Genomic DNA, 19,476 nt, shown 5'->3' with positions numbered 1-19,476 from the left:
AACAAGATGATCATATATAATATATGATCATGCTTTGGAGATATGTGAGGATAAGTTAAACCCTACTAGTATAAGTAGATCCCATTTCCACATGAAATTATAGGGAGATCACTAGTAAGAAACTCTAGACTTATATCCCAACCTTAACTTGTGAACCACTTGGTGATCACAATTAGAATCCTACCATATCTATATTTCATAAATTAATGAACCTAAGAAAACCTTAGAGTTAAACTCCATACTTAATATGGTGAGAAACCATTCATACATAAGACCAAAGTTAACTATAAAAAGAACTATAACCAATGTAGTTAATTTAATGATAAATTAAGGATAGTAATTGTAGTTAATTGGTAGAAGATAAAACCAGTTCTCAAATCCTTAATAAATAAATGAGCACAGAAGCAATTAAGAAAGTAATCATATTATCTTGGTTAGGGGAGATTAACCCTAGCACATGCAATATGGTGACATCTCATCTCACCACCTTGAATTAAACCTCAACCCTAGTTTATGTATCACTATGTGATCATAAAACAAACCAGGCCATAGATGAGATTCAAACCAATTGCCATTAGGTGAATCTCATTAGAACCTTAGAAACTGCTCACAAACTATATCTTTGGTTTCAATTATGAACCAAAGATTAACCTTGTGCTATATTTAATAATTCACACCCATAAGTGGTAATCAACCACTTATCATTAGAATCAAAACCAAACCCCTGATGAGAGTAATACCTACTCTAAGTATTTCAAGGTGACATTAAAATATTACTTAGGGAACAATTTGAATAATTCAAAGTTATTATTCAAATTCATCTCCATATGGAAAATTTAATCCACATACCAATATTAATTAATAAATTAATGATATAGTGTCATGTTAAATTTGCAAATACAACACTCAAGAAATTGTAGTACCCTGGACTAACCCTTGTATGAATTAAATTGCAATACCTGCATGATAGAAAATTAATTCAGATCTAAATTCAAAGTAGAAATACAAAACAGAAAATAAAGAAGAAAAAGAAGAGAGAAGAAAAACCACCTGGACCTTACCTGGCCGCAGAAGCCCACCAAGTGCAGCCCAACACGAGCCCAGCAGAAGTCCACCAGGCCAACCCAACCCAAACCACATACCGTTTCACCTTGCTTTAAAAATCGTGTGAAGACGTGGTCTTCGTCTTCCTGCGCATGGACGACACGGCGTTGGCGTACCACACTTTGCCGGCCACCTCCTCGTCGAGGATAAGGGCGGGCGGACGCCAAGGACCAACCACAGGGTGCCCATAATCTCTCTCACGTCCACCGCATCCAAAACCGCCAAGATTCGTGCCCGGTGGTAGCACCAACTTCGTTGTGCATCCCGGCCGATCGTCGCCGTCGTGCCGCCGTTGCCGGCCGTCCCAAGCCCTATAAATACTTCCCAAGCATCACCAAAGAACCCTAATGCCGCTCCGCTCACGCAATTGCTCTCCGAACCCTTCTAATTCTCGCCACCGTCTCACAGTAGTCGCCGGAGTCGAGGAAGAACCCGACGAATGGAGCTGCCCCAGCATCCGTGAGGAGATCCAGGAGATGCGCCTGAGTCTGGTGATCAACCTGGTGGAAGGAATCGATCTGGGGAGATCCCAGAAGCCTCCAATCATCCGTTCCCTTTCACCCGTATCCCGCGGGGAAAAGGAAATCACCGTCGTCTTCGTCTCCGATTGCCTTCCCCGACCATCTGTGAAGCATCACGGTGAGCTAGCGCACTTCCCAAGCCCTTAATTGCCCCGATTCATAGCCTGTAGCTCACAGTAGCTAGTTGGCCGGATTTGCTCCGCCACGGTTTCAGTTTCCGGCGGTGCTCCGGCGAGCCATTCGAACAACCAACCTTACCAATGGATTCAGCGTGTCGAGGGGGTTCGAGTAGTGGTAGTAGCGCGTCCGGGGGTGCCAGGAATTGGCGGCGCCGCCGCACGCGTCTCGCCGGCGTTTAACCGCCGGTAGAGTCAAACTACCAGTCAAACTGTGACTAGTCGTTGCTCACGTGGCAGCCTACGTGGCCCTGGCCCCACGGGTCAGTGACTAGGGTTAGGTTCTGCCACGGTAACAAAATCGTTATTCATTTAAGTTATTCCAGAAAATTGCTGTAACTTCAAATAATTCTAGAAAATTCATTATAATTCAGAAAAATTCAAATGAGATACCAAAATGATCCTAAAAATAAAATCTACCCAATAAAAATATAATATGAAATTTTTATTTTTAATAAAAATTTAATTGTTTTAAACTTAATAATTAAGTCTTTTCTTTTAATTCTAAATGTAATTAAAATTCAGAAATTAAGAAAAACATTAATAAAATAAATAAAACCAGTAAGCAAATAAAGAAAATATAAAAACTAAATTTCTTTATTTGATACCTTATTTAATCTTTATTAGTGGAATTTAAACCACGATTAATAATTACCCTAATTATTAATTGGTTAAAAAGAATAAAATGCCAAATTCAATATTATTTTATTTACAAGTTACTAAAAACTTCAACCTTTAATTGAAGTTATTAACCATAGTACTATATGGTAAATAGCAAACCCCAATTCCATATTGAATGATATTACAAACCATCATTACATGTGAAACCTAAAACCCTAACTTAATTAGGAACCCTAGTTCCATTATTACATGTGAACCCTAATTTGTTCCTAACCTAAACCCAAGATTAGAATAGGTGATCATGGTATTTTAATTCAAATCATAGAGCCACCATTAGCAACTAAAAGACATACCTATGCCCACCTAAAATGTAGAACCTGTTGACTGCCAAAACCCACCGGCGGGCAGCGGCCTTGTCAACACTGTAGAGCCGGGGGGAGCCTAGAGCTGCGGCTGGCTGAGACCCCTCCGAGCGACGGCCCGCAATGCTCTTCTGGTCACACGCGGCGTTGCGAAGTGCAGGGCGTGCCACCTGACCTATACCTGGTCGGGAAGGTGATGAGATTGCCTCGCTTAGTTTCTGCAGGGCATACATGTAAACGTTAAATACGAGCCTCGATCGGCTCTCGGGTTATCCCGTGAATCGGCTCAAAGAGCAGATCCACCCATGATCCGTACGGGGTGTACGAATACCTGGTGGTCCTGCTTGATCAAGATGAAGCTAATGAGATCTACGACGATTTAGGGTTTTCACCACATAATCGGATCATCCTACTCCGAGGTTGGGCCGGATGGCCACGCACGGTGCTCGTAAGCCGATCCTAAACAAGGCCAAAAAACCAACATGAAGTTGATCCTAGGAACATCCCGTTTAGGACTTGCGAACGCCACCCTACGTGCCACGAGATCCTCCCCCCTTTGTAAGGCCAAACTATTGCGAGATATTAAACTAATCCTTGTAGAACAAGGAGCAATCGTAACGGACCAGATCTACTAAATAATGATCAAGCGGGGTGCCGCCCCCACACCTGAGATAGGCGTGAGGACGGCTAGATATGCAAGGGTCGCACTACGTAAGCATGCTTAAACGAAGAACAATGCTAACCCTAACACATCTAATGATAACTACGTTGCTCGCCATCAAAAGCGCTTCGATACGAGCAACGCATGAACAACGTGGGGCTTGTGCTGCCTAGATCGCAAGATGCGATCTAGAGCGGCATGTCGCTACTCCGATAGAAACCCTCGAGACGAAGGAGTTGGCGATGCGCCGAGATTGGTTTGTTTTGGGGTTGAACGTGAGTTGTTGTTTATTCCATAAACCCTAGGTACATATTTATAGTCCAGGGGACTTTCTAATGTGGGCATGCACTAAACCGTGCACGACTAAGATTCTATCTCTAAACTAAAACAGATCTAATATGTTACAGATACACGGGCAATTAAGCCCAACTTGGTATAAAAGGCCGATTCATGTAATTCTCCACGTATATTTCCTTAAGCCCATCTTGATCTGCGGCCCACCTCCGACTTGGTCAAATCTTGGTGATAACACATGCCCCCCTGGTTTTGGAAATATCATTTCCAAAATCATCATGCTCTTCTCTCGTCGGGTCATGTCGTGGCATCACCGTTGCAGTACCTCTTGTCTCTTCATATTTTGCAGTGAGGAGCCATGATGCCGATAATGAAGGCAGCGAGATTTAGTGACATGGCATCAGTGGTATGCAAACAATCGGCTCTCCTTGAACAATCGGCTTTTTTAAAAAACCCTCTTTTAATACTGAAGAAGCGTTTCCAGCCAGCCGTTTTGCCGATAGTCGAAATCACACGATCTTTTTTTAAAAAAGGAAACCGATGGCGCCGCATCGGTCTCTCTCTCATAAACACACCGGGTAACGTTGAGCTAGCCATCCTTCCAAACGGTAACCCGCGACCTCCATCTGCAAAGACAGAGTCAGATCCCCAAATAGTCGCCTGAGCAGTTCCAATCCACCACCCCCTACACCAGATCTCGACCGCGCGGCTTCCAATTTCTTCAACGCATCTCATGGCGGAATCAGCTAACACCGGTACCACGGTTTCTGGACTGAAGGTAATCCCCAACCTCTTCTCGCCGTTTGACTTTGACACGGGATTAATGCAAACGCCTGAATTAATGCCTCGTTCTGCCACTAATTTAGGTTTCAGACATTCTTCCGCCACATCCTTCTCTCGCAAATTCGATGTGCCTCGGTCCTCGTTCTTCCGAGAGCCCTGCCCTGTTAATCTCATGCGAAGCTAACGGAATCCCCTTTGTGAGCCAAAACCTAGATCTGACTTCTCGGGCCGACCGCTGCGAGCCCGGCCCAATCCCCACGAAGGTTGGGTGGCATGGTACGGTAGGGTATCAAAATCCCACTATGCCACTTGGGAAACCATAGGAATAGCCGATGCCACTGTCATTATCGCTGTCTCCTCTTGAGAAGAATGAGAACATCTTGAAAACCATCGGCTACTTCGGTCCGACGCACTGAAGCTGTTTCATGTTTGGTCATGGCCCTATGACTCCGACCTGCTGGATGTGGCCATGATCACGGGGCTAGACATTGCATCTCCCGGCCCTTACGCATTCAAGCTGCCAAAGGTCCCTTTCACTCTCTCCTCTAAAAAAGAGTGTACCAGCTCGGGGTGCCTATCTCAATCGTTATATGAAAACCAAAGGCCCAGTGACAGAGAGGGAGCACACGGCCTTCTTGAACTTCTGGTTGGAGCACTTCATATTCTGTGGTCCGTCACTTGCTCCTACCAAGAACTACCTCTCCCTGGCCTATGAACTTGCCAAAGGCACCCAACTTGGTCTAGGCAAGTTATTCCTTGGAGAGATTTATCGATCCCTTCAACTGATGTCCGTCAAGCTTGTTCACCCGCAAGACAGGTTAAAGCGGCGGCCCACGGTGGTTCATTCAGCTGTGGGCCCAACTATACTTCCAAAGCCAAATCCCGGACTTCCCATCGCTGACCAACTGCACCTTTCCGGATGAAAATGGCAAGGAAATTCGATGCACCAGCCTACGGCCAAGCCCTGTATGGTCTCCCGGGTAGCGAGATTGATCCCCAAGGAAGCGAGCGGGGTGGTTTAAGATTTTCTTCTAGGGTTTAGACAACCCCCTGTTCCACCCTTATACTTGAATCGGCAAATTTTGAAAACCCCGTCTCTTTCCGATTGGACGACTTTGCCGATGACGCCGGCACCACGGCACTTGTACTCCCTCATGATTCGTCCTTGCTTTCTCCCTGTTGGCATGAGCACCTCGAACCGGATCATCAAGCCCGGTTATGAGTGTTATCAACCGGTAATAGCGGCTCGGCAGCTTGGTCTCGGACAGGTGCCCCCACACTTCTTCCTACACCACCCGACGGCAAGTAGAGCTGAACCGCTCGACATCCTCACCGCCCAAAGGTGCTATACCTTCTTCGACGCCTTGGTCATACCAATTCCCCACGACCTCCATTTCTCCTTCACCACCGACGGTTTTGAAACTTGGTGGTCTATGTGGAAGACCCATGTCTTCCAGGAGGGCACTAGGACCGCAGCTGAAGGAGCTTGACGCCGAATATGATCCCCCTGCCGACCAGGTACCGTCACTTAAGTATTTCTTGTAACTGCCTTATGGTGATTGTCCGTGAACTGACTCTCTTCTCTTGGCAGCAACACGATGGCCCAGCTCCTACACAAGCCGACGGCTCCCCTTTCGTCTTTCTTCCTCCGGCACCAGTGGTTCTCTTCCGCGGAGTTCGCCTCCCCGAAGAAAGTTATAATGCGAAGTCGGCCGATTTCACCGAAATCGGCTTCTAAAGTAAAGCATCTTCGGGGCCCGTTGCCCCCAGAGCCTCGACTCGGGCGAGGACGGCGGTGAGGAAGGTAGCGGCGGGAAAACCCTGAAGCGTAAAGCTCCGGCCCGGGAAAGCTTGCGTGTAAGTTGGTTCGGACCACTGCAGGTGTTCGTCCGCTTTTTTCGAGAGAATTTGTTCATGACGCGCTTGTATCCTTTCCTACGGGCCTCTGTCGAAGGATCCTCCGGCGGAGCCGAAGAAACCAGCCGGGGAGAATCGAACTCGGGTGATTCCGAGAGGTCCACTACCCGGAGTCGGACGGCTTCGCCGGCGCCGGCTTCCAAGAAGAGGTTGATCACCGGAACCCCTGTTCCTCGGGCCCCGACCCGGATCGGGGTTACGTACGAAGCACCGTTGTGTCAAAAGGGCTCGTAAGAACCCACCAACCTCTTCATCAAGCCGGGAGGTCTCGAATGTAATGATCTTCGAGGTCACGCTTTCATGCTGTCCCATTATCATTTGGATCGGCTAATCACTTCCTCTTGTAGGCCGCCGAAACTTCTAGCGGGGATGTTGAGGAGGTACAGAGGCCGTCCGCTACCCTGGATCTAGCTGCCCCGACGCCCGCGGCTGTACGAGCGGTTGATTCAACCGAGTCCCCAGAAAAGCCGATCGTTACTGCGCCGGCTGCTCCTTCCCCCTTGGGAGAGGTATGTTTTTTTTTTTTTTTTTTTTTTTTTTTCTTTTGGTTCTGTCAGTTCCTTGTCACCTGCTAAACTCACTGTGTTTGCCTCGCCAGGGTTGTGATCTCTCGAGCTTGCTTGCGTTCGACCCAGCATCCATCGATCCCACCCCTTCCAAGGCAAGTGGGGAGCCGGACATCGGCACGGTCCGTGGCCGGCTCCAGCGCCTCAAGGACTTGCTCTCTACCTCTATTGAGGCTCTGATTGAGAATTCCGAAGAAGTCAAAGGCATCCTCGCGGGTATCCATTCTCATCTCCCTATGACCCTGCAAGTGAAGCTTTGGCCCGCCGTCACCCTGTCGGTCTTCAAGTCACGGATTCAATCCGCTCGCCAAAGGATTACTCTTCGCCACTCCCAACTTCCGCTGAGAGCCGATATTGCCGAGAAGTGCCGACGGCTCAATGAGAAAAAGGCTGCTCCGGACGCCAAGACGGATACTTCTGCCACCCGTGCCGAACTCGAAACCTTGCACAAGGAGTTGGAGGACCTCGAAGAGAGGGTAAGGGTGACCAAACAGCTCATCCAAGATAAGGAGGCCCTTGTCGCCCGCTCTGAAGAAGAAGCAAAAGATCTCACAGCCGATCTGAAGACCGATCTGGCTGAAATCCGTTCCACGAGCAATCAGGCTGGTGACGGGCAAAGACGCGAGATGATGAAGCTGAGATTGCTGAGGCGGAACGCATCCGTGTTGATGCTATTATCGCCCTCGGCGTGTTTCTCCAGTAGGGCTTTCATAGACAAATGATTCTGCTTCTCGGTAGGGCCTTGATATGTTGATCGCTACGTTTGCAACGTTTTGCTTCTCTCCTTCTTGTTTTTTTTTTATTATTAGCCGATTTTCCACCGGCTATCGTTTACCATCTGTCCGGCGTGGTGACCGTATGCCTCCCTCGAGCCGAATCTGTCTGGTAACTACAGATATCGGCTCTGCGTTACGCCCAGGCGCTGTACTTGCGAGTCAGCCCCGTTGGGACTCGTGTAGTCGACGTGGCTGCTGTCCGTTAGATCGCCGCTTGACCCAAGCAACCATGTGGTGAACATAACCTCAGTCGGATCGTCGGAAATCTGGAGCACCGAGGCTCCGTCGGGAGGACGAGTAATGCGTCCGCATCGGCCCGAAGTCATCGCTATCGGCCTTCCTTTGATTGTTTGTTTCGCGCATCGGCCGAGCAACGTAGTTACCCGGCAGATCCTCGTAGGTGACCGGCGTGCCGTCCGCCATCTCGGATGTAGATGGCGATGTGGTTGATGTAGACGATAGTCCCACCGTGCGTGCCGGAATGTGTTGGCTGCCAAAACCCACCGGCGGGCAGCGGCCTTGTCAACACGCGTAGAGCCGGGGGAGCCTAGAGCTGCGGCTGGCCGAGACCCCTCCGAGCGACGGCCCGCAATGCTCTTCTGGTCACACGCGGCGTTGCGAAGTGCAAGGGCGTGCCACCTGACCTATACCTGGTCGGGAAGGTGATGAGATTGCCTCGCTTAGTTTCTGCGGGGCATACATGTAAACGTTAAATACGAGCCTCGATCGGCTCTCGGGTTATCATGTGAATCGGCTCAAAGAGCCGATCCACCCATGATCCGTACGGGGTGTACGAATACCTGGTGGTCCTGCTTGATCAAGATGAAGCTAATGAGATCTACGACGATTTAGGGTTTTCACCACATAATCGGATCATCCTACTCCAGGTTGGGCCGGATGGCCACGCACGGTGCTCGTAAGCCGATCCTAAACAAGGCCAAAAAACCAACATGAAGTTGATCCTAGGAACATCCCGTTTAGGACTTGCGAACGCCACCCTACGTGCCACAGGATCCTCCCCCTTTGTAAGGCCAAACTATTGCGGATATTAAACTAATCCTTGTAGAACAAGGAGCAATCGTAACGGACCAGATCTACTAAATAATGATCAAGCGGGGTGCCGCCCCCACACCTGAGATAGGCGTGAGGACGGCTAGATATGCAAGGGTCGCACTACGTAAGCATGCTTAAACGAAGAACAATGCTAACCCTAACACATCTAATGATAACTACGTTGCTCGCCATCAAAAGCGCTTCGATACGAGCAACGCATGAACAACGTGGGGCTTGTGCTGCCTAGATCGCAAGATGCGATCTAGGCAGCATGTCGCTACCCGATAGAAACCCTCGAGACGAAGGAGTTGGCGATGCGCCGAGATTGGTTTGTTTTGGGGTTGAACGTGAGTTGTTGTTTATTCCATAAACCCTAGGTACATATTTATAGTCCGGGGGACTTTCTAATGTGGGCATGCACTAAACCGTGCACGACTAAGATTCTATCTCTAAACTAAAACAGATCTAATATGTTACAGATACACGGGCAATTAAGCCCAACTTGGTATAAAAGGCCGATTCATGTAATTCTCCACGTATATTTCCTTAAGCCCATCTTGACTGCGGCCCACCTCCGACTTGGTCAAATCTTGGTGATAACAGAACCCTATCACTAGCAAATTAGTATTCCATGTATGCATATCACTAAACCTAGTTGATCAAGTAGGATCAACCAAGTTTAAACCCTAGCTTCTACTGTCAAAACCATCATCCTTAGTTATCCATGATTAGCATCACACCATTGTGATGAATCCAAATAGCATCTAGGCCCAATATTTAGCATTACATACCATATTCCACTAAACCCTACTATTATTGGATATTTATCAACCATCATATTCAGGAGCCCATTACTCCTTACCTAGTCGAACCAACAGTAAAACCTAGGCCACCTCAAACCTAATTGATATACTTCTTATTATTTAAGAAGTATGTTCTTCAAAGATTATTCTTTTGAAGAAAATAAGGAATCATCATCACCCCTGCCTATAAGGACCTATAAACCTAGCCAGCTACCACTAGCAAGATACACCAACCACGACAACAACTAGGTATAATGAATTTCTTAGAATGCCTAGACTTATCTCAACCTTTCAAACCCTAGTTGCTGATGAATCCAACATTGTTGAGATACATCTAATAAGCTGCTTCAGAAATTAGATGAAACCATAGTCAACCATAGAACCCCACCGAGTCTAATTATCATACTTGTTCTTTATTAAAGAACATGTTCTTCAAAAGTTATTCTTTTGAAGAATATAACAAGTAATCATTAACCATGCCATATGGTACTAAAAATTGACAAGCTGTTCTTTACACGTTAACATTATGCCCATTTATCATTCTTGGTGTGCTCAATTAATTACTTGTACTTCATTATCTACTGTTCATGATACCAAGTAATCACACCTGAATAAGAACCTTGTTTGTGAATCACTCTAAAAGTGCAACACACCCTGAATCAATTATTACCACTCACTAATCCTAAATCATCGGGGTTAGGTCGCGCTTAGAGCGATTGCATCTCATTCTTATGCATTATTGCATCTTTGCCAATCTTTTAAACATCGTCCTTACCGGACGATGATGCTATTTCAGAATTTGGAGTTATTACGTATCGAAGACCTTGCTGCATAATCTTGCAGTCAAGAAAGGCAAGTTCATCACTTGCTCATGTCATTTGAGTATTTTTATCAAATTACTTGCAAAGTATTATGGTTATCACTATTGCATAAAAATCAAAACCACTATTTTCATAACTATGAATATGACTATGTGGTGGGCAATGGAACCATGGATTGTGTTGATATGGTGGAGGTTCCATTGTACGGGTTTATATCCATCTAGGATTAAACAACAAATGTCGCCGAGTGATTCTTGTGCCGTAATACCCGTGTTAACCATAAGATCCGGAGTGGGACGGAGTAGTCAAAAGTGTTTCCACCTCTCGTTCATCAACGGATGCGCTTTACCGTAGTACACTTGTAATCCAAGGGGGCAAGGCTGGTGAGGCTGGGGAGTCCTAAGTCCCCACGGCATAGTCCGTAGTACACTTGTCGCCCGAAGGAGCAAGATGGTGAGGCTGGGAGTCCTAAGTCCCCACGGTATTGCGGTCTAGGATGGGTTGCGGCTACCGGCGTAGGAGTGTATGGTAGAGCCCAGCACTGTTGTCGTGGTCGGGGTCCACCTTGAAATCTACAGGAATAATGGGACCGACGTGGACCCAGGGTCGGGGCATGCAACAAAGGGTGGGTGTTCGAGGTAGCGGAGGAACATGATTGGCTAGACCTTATACCGGGCCTCACACCAAAGGAAGTGTGGACGAGAACTTAAGCTCGGTTGGCACCAAGGTTAAGATCTCTTATGGGTAAAGCAACACACCTCTGCGAGTGTAAAGAACCGTGACCTGTCACTCCCTGTTCCGGGATATGGAACTGCGAACGCGGCCGGAAAGGAGCTCCATGAAGTTCTAGTAAACCGGTGAAGGCTGACGGACATAGTTCTTTGGAATAAAAGCAACCTTTTGAAGAAATGATTATGAAAACTTGCATTGGTATTAGACTTTCTGGTCTAATGCCGTAGCTAGTGCATTAAACACCTCTTTCCTATAATGAACTTGTTGAGTACGCTCGTACTCATCCCACTCTTAAATCCCCTGCTTAGATATGGAGGCATCGAAGGAGGAGCTACAGTGCAACTCGAAGACCGAGGAGTCAACAACTACTTCAAGAGACAGGACCACTGTCGGATGAGTCGAATACCACATCCAACAAGGAGGAAACCTAGTTTAGCCATAGAAGGGAACTAGCTTCCTAAAACTAGCTCCTATTTAGCTAGAGTCTATTCTTAGCCTCTCGTAGTTAGTGAAATACTCTTCCAATAGAGTTCGTGATAGGATTAGACTACGAGTCGTTCTTCGGAGTTTATTTGCGGTTTTACCTCATTGTAAAGTAGGAGAGTCTGTGATGATCTTATGTAACGAGTCCGTGTTGTAATTCTATAGACATGCCTTGGACCCGCATATGTTTCTGTTGTACCACTCCGAGCGATATAATACTAGTGGAACGGTGTTTCATTGGTGTTATATCAGACTTGCATACTACACCATGCAGTGGTATGCCGGGTCACCACAGTTGGTATCAGAGCAAATGCTTTGACCTTAGGATTAAAACCCTTTAAAGGAGACCTATAGGATTGGTAGTGTCTATAGGAAGTTGTCCTAGTTAAACCAAATATCCTTATGACTTGAGATGGATATTCACTTGAGAATAATCCTGACACACTTGAGTCAACCTTATTAATCAATCTTTTCTAAGCAAAGTTAGTTAGCTAATTCCCAAATGAGTAAGTAAAATTATCTAAACTTGGGAAACAATTGATAGTAAGTGATAAAAACAAGTGATATGAGTATTATAGACCATGATAAGTCAATCATGGGAAGTAAGGAAGAGTGATTGGAATAATTTATGACTACCTACATGGTAGAGTTGTTAATCATATATGATTCACTTGAGAATCATTATGTGATGGAATAGAACATTATAAGTATTTTGAAGGAGTACAATAAGAAGCCAGTTGTTCAACAATAGTGCAAGAACTGTGTACCAAAAATATGGAAGTGTGCCAAGCACATCATGACCATATGCTTATGGTAGAAACACTTAGAAGTATAGGAACTATATCCTAATAAATATGTATTCAGAGCAACCATATTAGAACTAGAGGTATCATACAAAATAGTCCTCAATAGCACTTATATATGGTATAATACTAAGTTAAGTAGTACTTCCAAAGAAAATTAGGTTAACCTTAACTATCCTAGACCATTTTGTTTCAAGTTTATCTCATTGCAAATGGGCAATTAAGGTAAATGTTGAGACAAATAGTAGAGTTCCCTATATTCGTGCTAAGTATCACGATATAAACCTATATTATGTGGTGTTCTATACTACACATCAGAGCCTGATGTTTAGAGATGTCTTACTCAACAATCATATTCAGGCTTATGATGATATGTATTATAAGCACAAAGCTGAATCTTCTTGGATTTTATTGGATTTTCATTGATTGACTAGATCCATACATGAAGTTTGACTTTGATATGCAAATGCATGTTGCAATATCAAGTTCTTACTTGATGCTATAGATCTAGAGGGTAATGGTAAACGTGTGAGGAAGTGACGAATTCGAAGATCTTGAAGACAAGATGAAGGTACATCACACAAAGGAAGAAAAGTTGTGGGAAGCAACCACAATACTCCGAAGGAAGTACCAACCTAAACTTATGCTTGTACCTCAATAAAGGAGTACTTTAGTACGGAAGAAGCATGAAGGTGAGAAATATGATGATTATGGTGAAGCTCAAGCAGATCCCTAGTCATCATGGAAGAGGGAATGCATGGGAAATCATTTAGGATACTATAATCATAGTGTCAGCTAGTGGTTTTCTTGCAAAATAAACCCTGAATGAAGGAAGATGACCTATGAAACCATAGCAGAGATAAGAAGATCATAGTTGGTATCAGAAGACCACTGTGTGGTATAGGATCAAAACTGCGAGATAAAGTAGAAGATGTCTCGTCCAGTTGATCAGAACCTATAATAGAATCCATTTTTAGATATCAAATAGCCACAGTTGGTATAATAACCACAGTTGCTTATCAGTTGGAATTACAAGTAGTTCACGATTTAATTATTTTTATCAAAAGTTTGTGAACAAATAAAACTCTTGTCAGCCAAATAGCTAGATCTATAAACATTTAGTCGAAGGATTCACATTGGATGTCCACAACTGAGTGGATATACCACAAACATCCTTCATGAGACCTTAGAAGAAGTACAACCATAAGTTAGACCCAGACCAATATTCTAACCATAAGTCCAATAGTTGGAAGAAAAGGAGTGAAGACCATAAGAAAACTCTAAGGGGTAGAGTAAAGACTGAGTTGGATGTACAATAACCCAATATTTGGAGTAAGAAAGATGAAGAAGGTCTGAACTGAGAGGAAGTTCAATCTTATTTTCATAAGATGGTTGAACACTACTTTCAGAAGGATGTCAGACCAGAAGCCGAGGTTTATACCTCGAGAAAGTAAGAAGATGACTATCACTTGAGAAAGGGAGAAATGTTTACTCAGAAGTACGAAAGCTCAAGTAAGTCGAACATAAAGAAGTTGGACGAAGAAAATACCATAGACCAAATACATCTCAAGAAGGCCAAAGACCGAAGGAGATTGACTATACCAAAAAAAAAAAAAAAAAACTAAAGTCTATTTGAATGATTCCTTTCATGGAACCTAAATAACCCAAAATAGTTAGAGGTATCAACTATAAACCATGATTGGATGGACTAAATGAGTCTAATCCATTCTTAGGAAAAATAAACCATCACGACCAATTCCATAGTTAGGACCTCATTAAGTACCATTACTGCAATTTTGGTAGTAAGGGAAAAACAAAGACCTATTTTATCAAATAGGAGAATGTTTTCCAATCAGTCCTCAATTAAGACTATCAGGACAATAAGTAGTCTTAATCATTGAATCTTCAATGAGAAAGGAAACAAGCTTATGGAGTTGGAAGAAATCCATGAATCAAAGTTAGAAGCCATGATTCAGAGACAAACCCTAATGGATTCCAGGAAGAATCTGGACAAGGGATATATTCAATTATATCCAGTGAGATCACCAAGGAGTTTGAGAAAAGATGTAGTCTGCACAAGTCAGATCCACACTCCGAAACGTGAGAGATATCAAACTTCGAGGACGAAGTTTAGTTTAAGGGGTAGAGACCGTAATATCCCGGGTAATGGGGTTACAAAAAATAGAGGACACAGATGTGTGCATTGCATTCATGCATAGAAAATCTGGGAATTTTCGCGCTTTAAAGTAAAACAGATCACGATAACTGAAGTTTCACTTGACCTTGGTGGAATTGAAGTAGCTCATCAAGTCAAGCGTTATAAACCTCAATGTGACATTGTTAAAACATTGTTTTGGGTAGAGATAATTTGATCTAAGGGGTTAGATCAAATGGAATTAAAATCAACACAACAACACTAGAATCAATGATCAAATGATTGATCTCATAAAAGATCATAATATGGAATTCCCTGACATAATATATGAACATACAAATAATGGGAAATCAAGTAACAATATAATGGAGAACTATTCTAGACTTATCTTTCCCATGTCTTAAACTAATCCTTGATTCTACCATGAACCCCATGGTATTCGTTTTACTTCATTCATGGAATCATGACAAGGAGATCAACCCTAGAAATATTTATCCTTCTCTATTCCATGTTATTATACATCAAACCTAGAGAGGTGAGAGTTCTATATTAATAATTAAAGAAGCAATAACAAACCTTGAGTTAAACCTTGGATATACATCCAAGTATTCAAATCATCATCTTCAAGAGGAACCCTAGAGTATCATTCAAGTCCTTCCCAAATGAGTGAGATCATTCATACCACTCTTAGCTCTACTTATTTAAGACTCAAGGACAATCATGAATTAAAGTATTAGGTTGAAAACCATTTCCCTTGGAGAGGTGAGATAACCTAATATCACATGGAATAATACCATACCCCTGAATTGATAAGGTGAGGAAGAGACCAACTCAATTAAGCTAGCCAAATGAAACCTTAGCCTAGAGACCTAAGGAGCTATTAGGAGTACACCATAAACCCTAGAATAACCATTCCTAAATGAGAAAGCTCAACCTATGGTGTTATACTCAAGATAATTGAGACAACCATAACCCTGCCCATTCAAGAAACTATAAAAGATAGTATATATTTAATTGATCAAGTCAACACTTGATCTTGGGAGTGAGAAACCCATTCAAGGAGACATATCTTAAGAAGTCCAACCTTGATCATTATAAATTGTGTAATGATCATAAACCTTAAGAATTTGAAGTAAAGATATTAAGAACAAGATGATCATATATAATATATGATCATGCTTTGGAGATATGTGAGGATAAGTTAAACCCTACTAGTATAAGTAGATCCCATTTCCACATGAAATTATAGGGAGATCACTAGTAAGAAACTCTAGACTTATATCCCAACCTTAACTTGTGAACCACTTGGTGATCACAATTAGAATCCTACCATATCTATATTTCATAAATTAATGAACCTAAGAAAACCTTAGAGTTAAACTCCATACTTAATATGGTGAGAAACCATTCATACATAAGACCAAAGTTAACTATAAAAAGAACTATAACCAATGTAGTTAATTTAATGATAAATTAAGGATAGTAATTGTAGTTAATTGGTAGAAGATAAAACCAGTTCTCAAATCCTTAATAAATAAATGAGCACAGAAGCAATTAAGAAAGTAATCATATTATCTTGGTTAGGGAGATTAACCCTAGCACATGCAATATGGTGACATCTCATCTCACCACCTTGAATTAAACCTCAACCCTAGTTTATGTATCACTATGTGATCATAAAACAAACCAGGCCATAGATGAGATTCAAACCAATTGTCATTAGGTGAATCTCATTAGAACCTTAGAAACTGCTCACAAACTATATCTTTGGTTTCAATTATGAACCAAAGATTAACCTTGTGCTATATTTAATAATTCACACCCATAAGTGGTAATCAACCACTTATCATTAGAATCAAAACCAAACCCTGATGAGAGTAATACCTACTCTAAGTATTTCAAGGTGACATTAAAATATTACTTAGGGAACAATTTGAATAATTCAAAGTTATTATTCAAATTCATCTCCATATGGAAAATTTAATCCACATACCAATACTAATTAATAAATTAATGATATAGTGTCATGTTAAATTTGCAAATACAACACTCAAGAAATTGTAGTACCCTGGACTAACCCTTGTATGAATTAAATTGCAATACCTGCATGATAGAAAATTAATTCAGATCTAAATTCAAAGTAGAAATACAAAACGAGAAAATAAAGAAGAAAAAGAAGAGAGAAGAAAAACCACCTGGACCTTACCCGGCCGCGAAGCCCACCAAGTGCAGCCCAACACGAGCCCAGCAGAAGTCCACCAGGCCAACCCAACCCAAACCACATACCGTTTCACCTTGCTTTAAAAATCGTGTGAAGACGTGGTCTTCGTCTTCCTGCGCATGGACGACACGGCGTTGGCGTACCACACTTTGCCGGCCACCTCCTCGTCGAGGATAAGGGCGGGCGGACGCCAAGGACCAACCCTGGGGTGCCCATAATCTCTCTCACGTCCACCGCATCCAAAACCGCCAAGATTCGTGCCCAGTGGTAGCACCAACTTCGTTGTGCATCCCGGCCAGTCGTCGCCGTCGTGCCGCCGTTGCCGACCGTCCCAAGCCCTATAAATACTTCCCAAGCATCACCAAAGAACCCTAATGCCGCTCCGCTCACGCAATTGCTCTCCGAACCCTTCTAATTCTCGCCACCGTCTCACAGTAGTCGCCGGAGTCGAGGAAGAACCCGACGAATGGAGCTGCCCCGAGCATCCGTGAGGAGATCCGGGAGATGCGCTCGAGTCCGGTGATCAACCTGGTGGAAGGAATCGATCCGGGAGATCCCGAAGCCTCCAATCATCCGTTCCCTTTCACCCGTATCCCGCGGGGAAAAGGAAATCACCGTCGTCTTCGTCTCCGATTGCCTTCCCCGACCATCTGTGAAGCATCACGGTGAGCTAGCGCACTTCCCAAGCCCTTAATTGCCCCGATTCATAGCCTGTAGCTCACAGTAGCTAGTTGGCCGGATTTGCTCCGCCACGGTTTCAGTTTCCGGCGGTGCTCCGGCGAGCCATTCGAACAACCAACCTTACCAATGGATTCAGCGTGTCGAGGGGGTCGAGTAGTGGTAGTAGCGCGTCCGGGGTGCCGGGAATTGGCGGCGCCGCCGCACGCGTCTCGCCGGCGTTTAACCGCCGGTAGAGTCAAACTACCGATCAAGCTGTGACTAGTCGTTGCTCACGTGGCAGCCTACGTGGCCCTGGCCCCACGGGTCGGTGACTAGGGTTAGGTTCACGCCACGGTAACAAAATCGTTATTCATTTAAGTTATTCCGGAAAATTGCTTTGTAACTTCAAATAATTCTAGAAAATTCATTATAATTCAGAAAAATTCAAATGAGATACCAAAATGATCCTAAAAATAAAATCTACCCAATAAAAATATAATATGAAATTTTTATTTTTAATAAAAATTTAATTGTTTTAAACTTAATAATTAAGTCTTTTCTTTTAATTCTAAATGTAATTAAAATTCAGAAATTAAGAAAAACATTAATAAAATAAATAAAACCAGTAAGCAAATAAAGAAAATATAAAAACTAAATTTCTTTATTTGATACCTTATTTAATCTTTATTAGTGGAATTTAAACCCTGATTAATAATTACCCTAATTATTAATTGGTTAAAAAGAATAAAATGCCAAATTCAATATTATTTTATTTACAAGTTACTAAAAACTTCAACCTTTAATTGAAGTTATTAACCATAGTACTATATGGTAAATAGCAAACCCCAATTCCATATTGAATGATATTACAAACCATCATTACATGTGAAACCTAAAACCCTAACTTAATTAGGAACCCTAGTTCCATTATTACATGTGAACCCTAATTTGTTCCTAACCTAAACCCAAGATTAGAATAGGTGATCATGGTATTTTAATTCAAATCATAGAGCCACCATTAGCAACTAAAAGACATACCTATGCCCACCTAAAATGTAGAACCCTATCACTAGCAAATTAGTATTCCATGTATGCATATCACTAAACCTAGTTGATCAAGTAGGATCAACCAAGTTTAAACCCTAGCTTCTACTGTCAAAACCATCATCCTTAGTTATCCATGATTAGCATCACACCATTGTGATGAATCCAAATAGCATCTAGGCCCAATATTTAGCATTACATACCATATTCCACTAAACCCTACTATTATTGGATATTTATCAACCATCATATTCAGGAGCCCATTACTCCTTACCTAGTCGAACCAACAGTAAAACCTAGGCCACCTCAAACCTAATTGATATACTTCTTATTATTTAAGAAGTATGTTCTTCAAAAGTTATTCTTTTGAAGAAAATAAGGAATCATCATCACCCCTGCTTATAAGGACCTATAAACCTAGCCAGCTACCACTAGCAAGATACACCAACCCTGACAACAACTAGGTATAATGAATTTCTTAGAATGCCTAGACTTATCTCAACCTTTCAAACCCTAGTTGCTGATGAATCCAACATTGTTGAGATACATCTAATAACTGCTTCAGAAATTAGATGAAACCATAGTCAACCATAGAACCCCACCAGTCTAATTATCATACTTGTTCTTTATTAAAGAACATGTTCTTCAAAAGTTATTCTTTTGAAGAATATAACAAGTAATCATTAACCATGCCATATGGTACTAAAAATTGACAACTGTTCTTTACACGTTAACATTATGCCCATTTATCATTCTTGGTGTGCTCAATTAATTACTGTACTTCATTATCTACATGTTCATGATACCAAGTAATCACACCTGAATAAGAACCTTGTTTGTGAATCACTCTAAAAGTGCAACACACCCTGAATCAATTATTACCACTCACTAATCCTAAATCATCGGGGTTAGGTCGCGCT

The sequence above is a fragment of the Lolium rigidum genome, chromosome 4 (assembly GCF_022539505.1).
Source record: "Lolium rigidum isolate FL_2022 chromosome 4, APGP_CSIRO_Lrig_0.1, whole genome shotgun sequence".
NCBI lineage: Eukaryota > Viridiplantae > Streptophyta > Magnoliopsida > Poales > Poaceae > Lolium > Lolium rigidum.
This window is presented reverse-complemented; position numbering follows the sequence as displayed.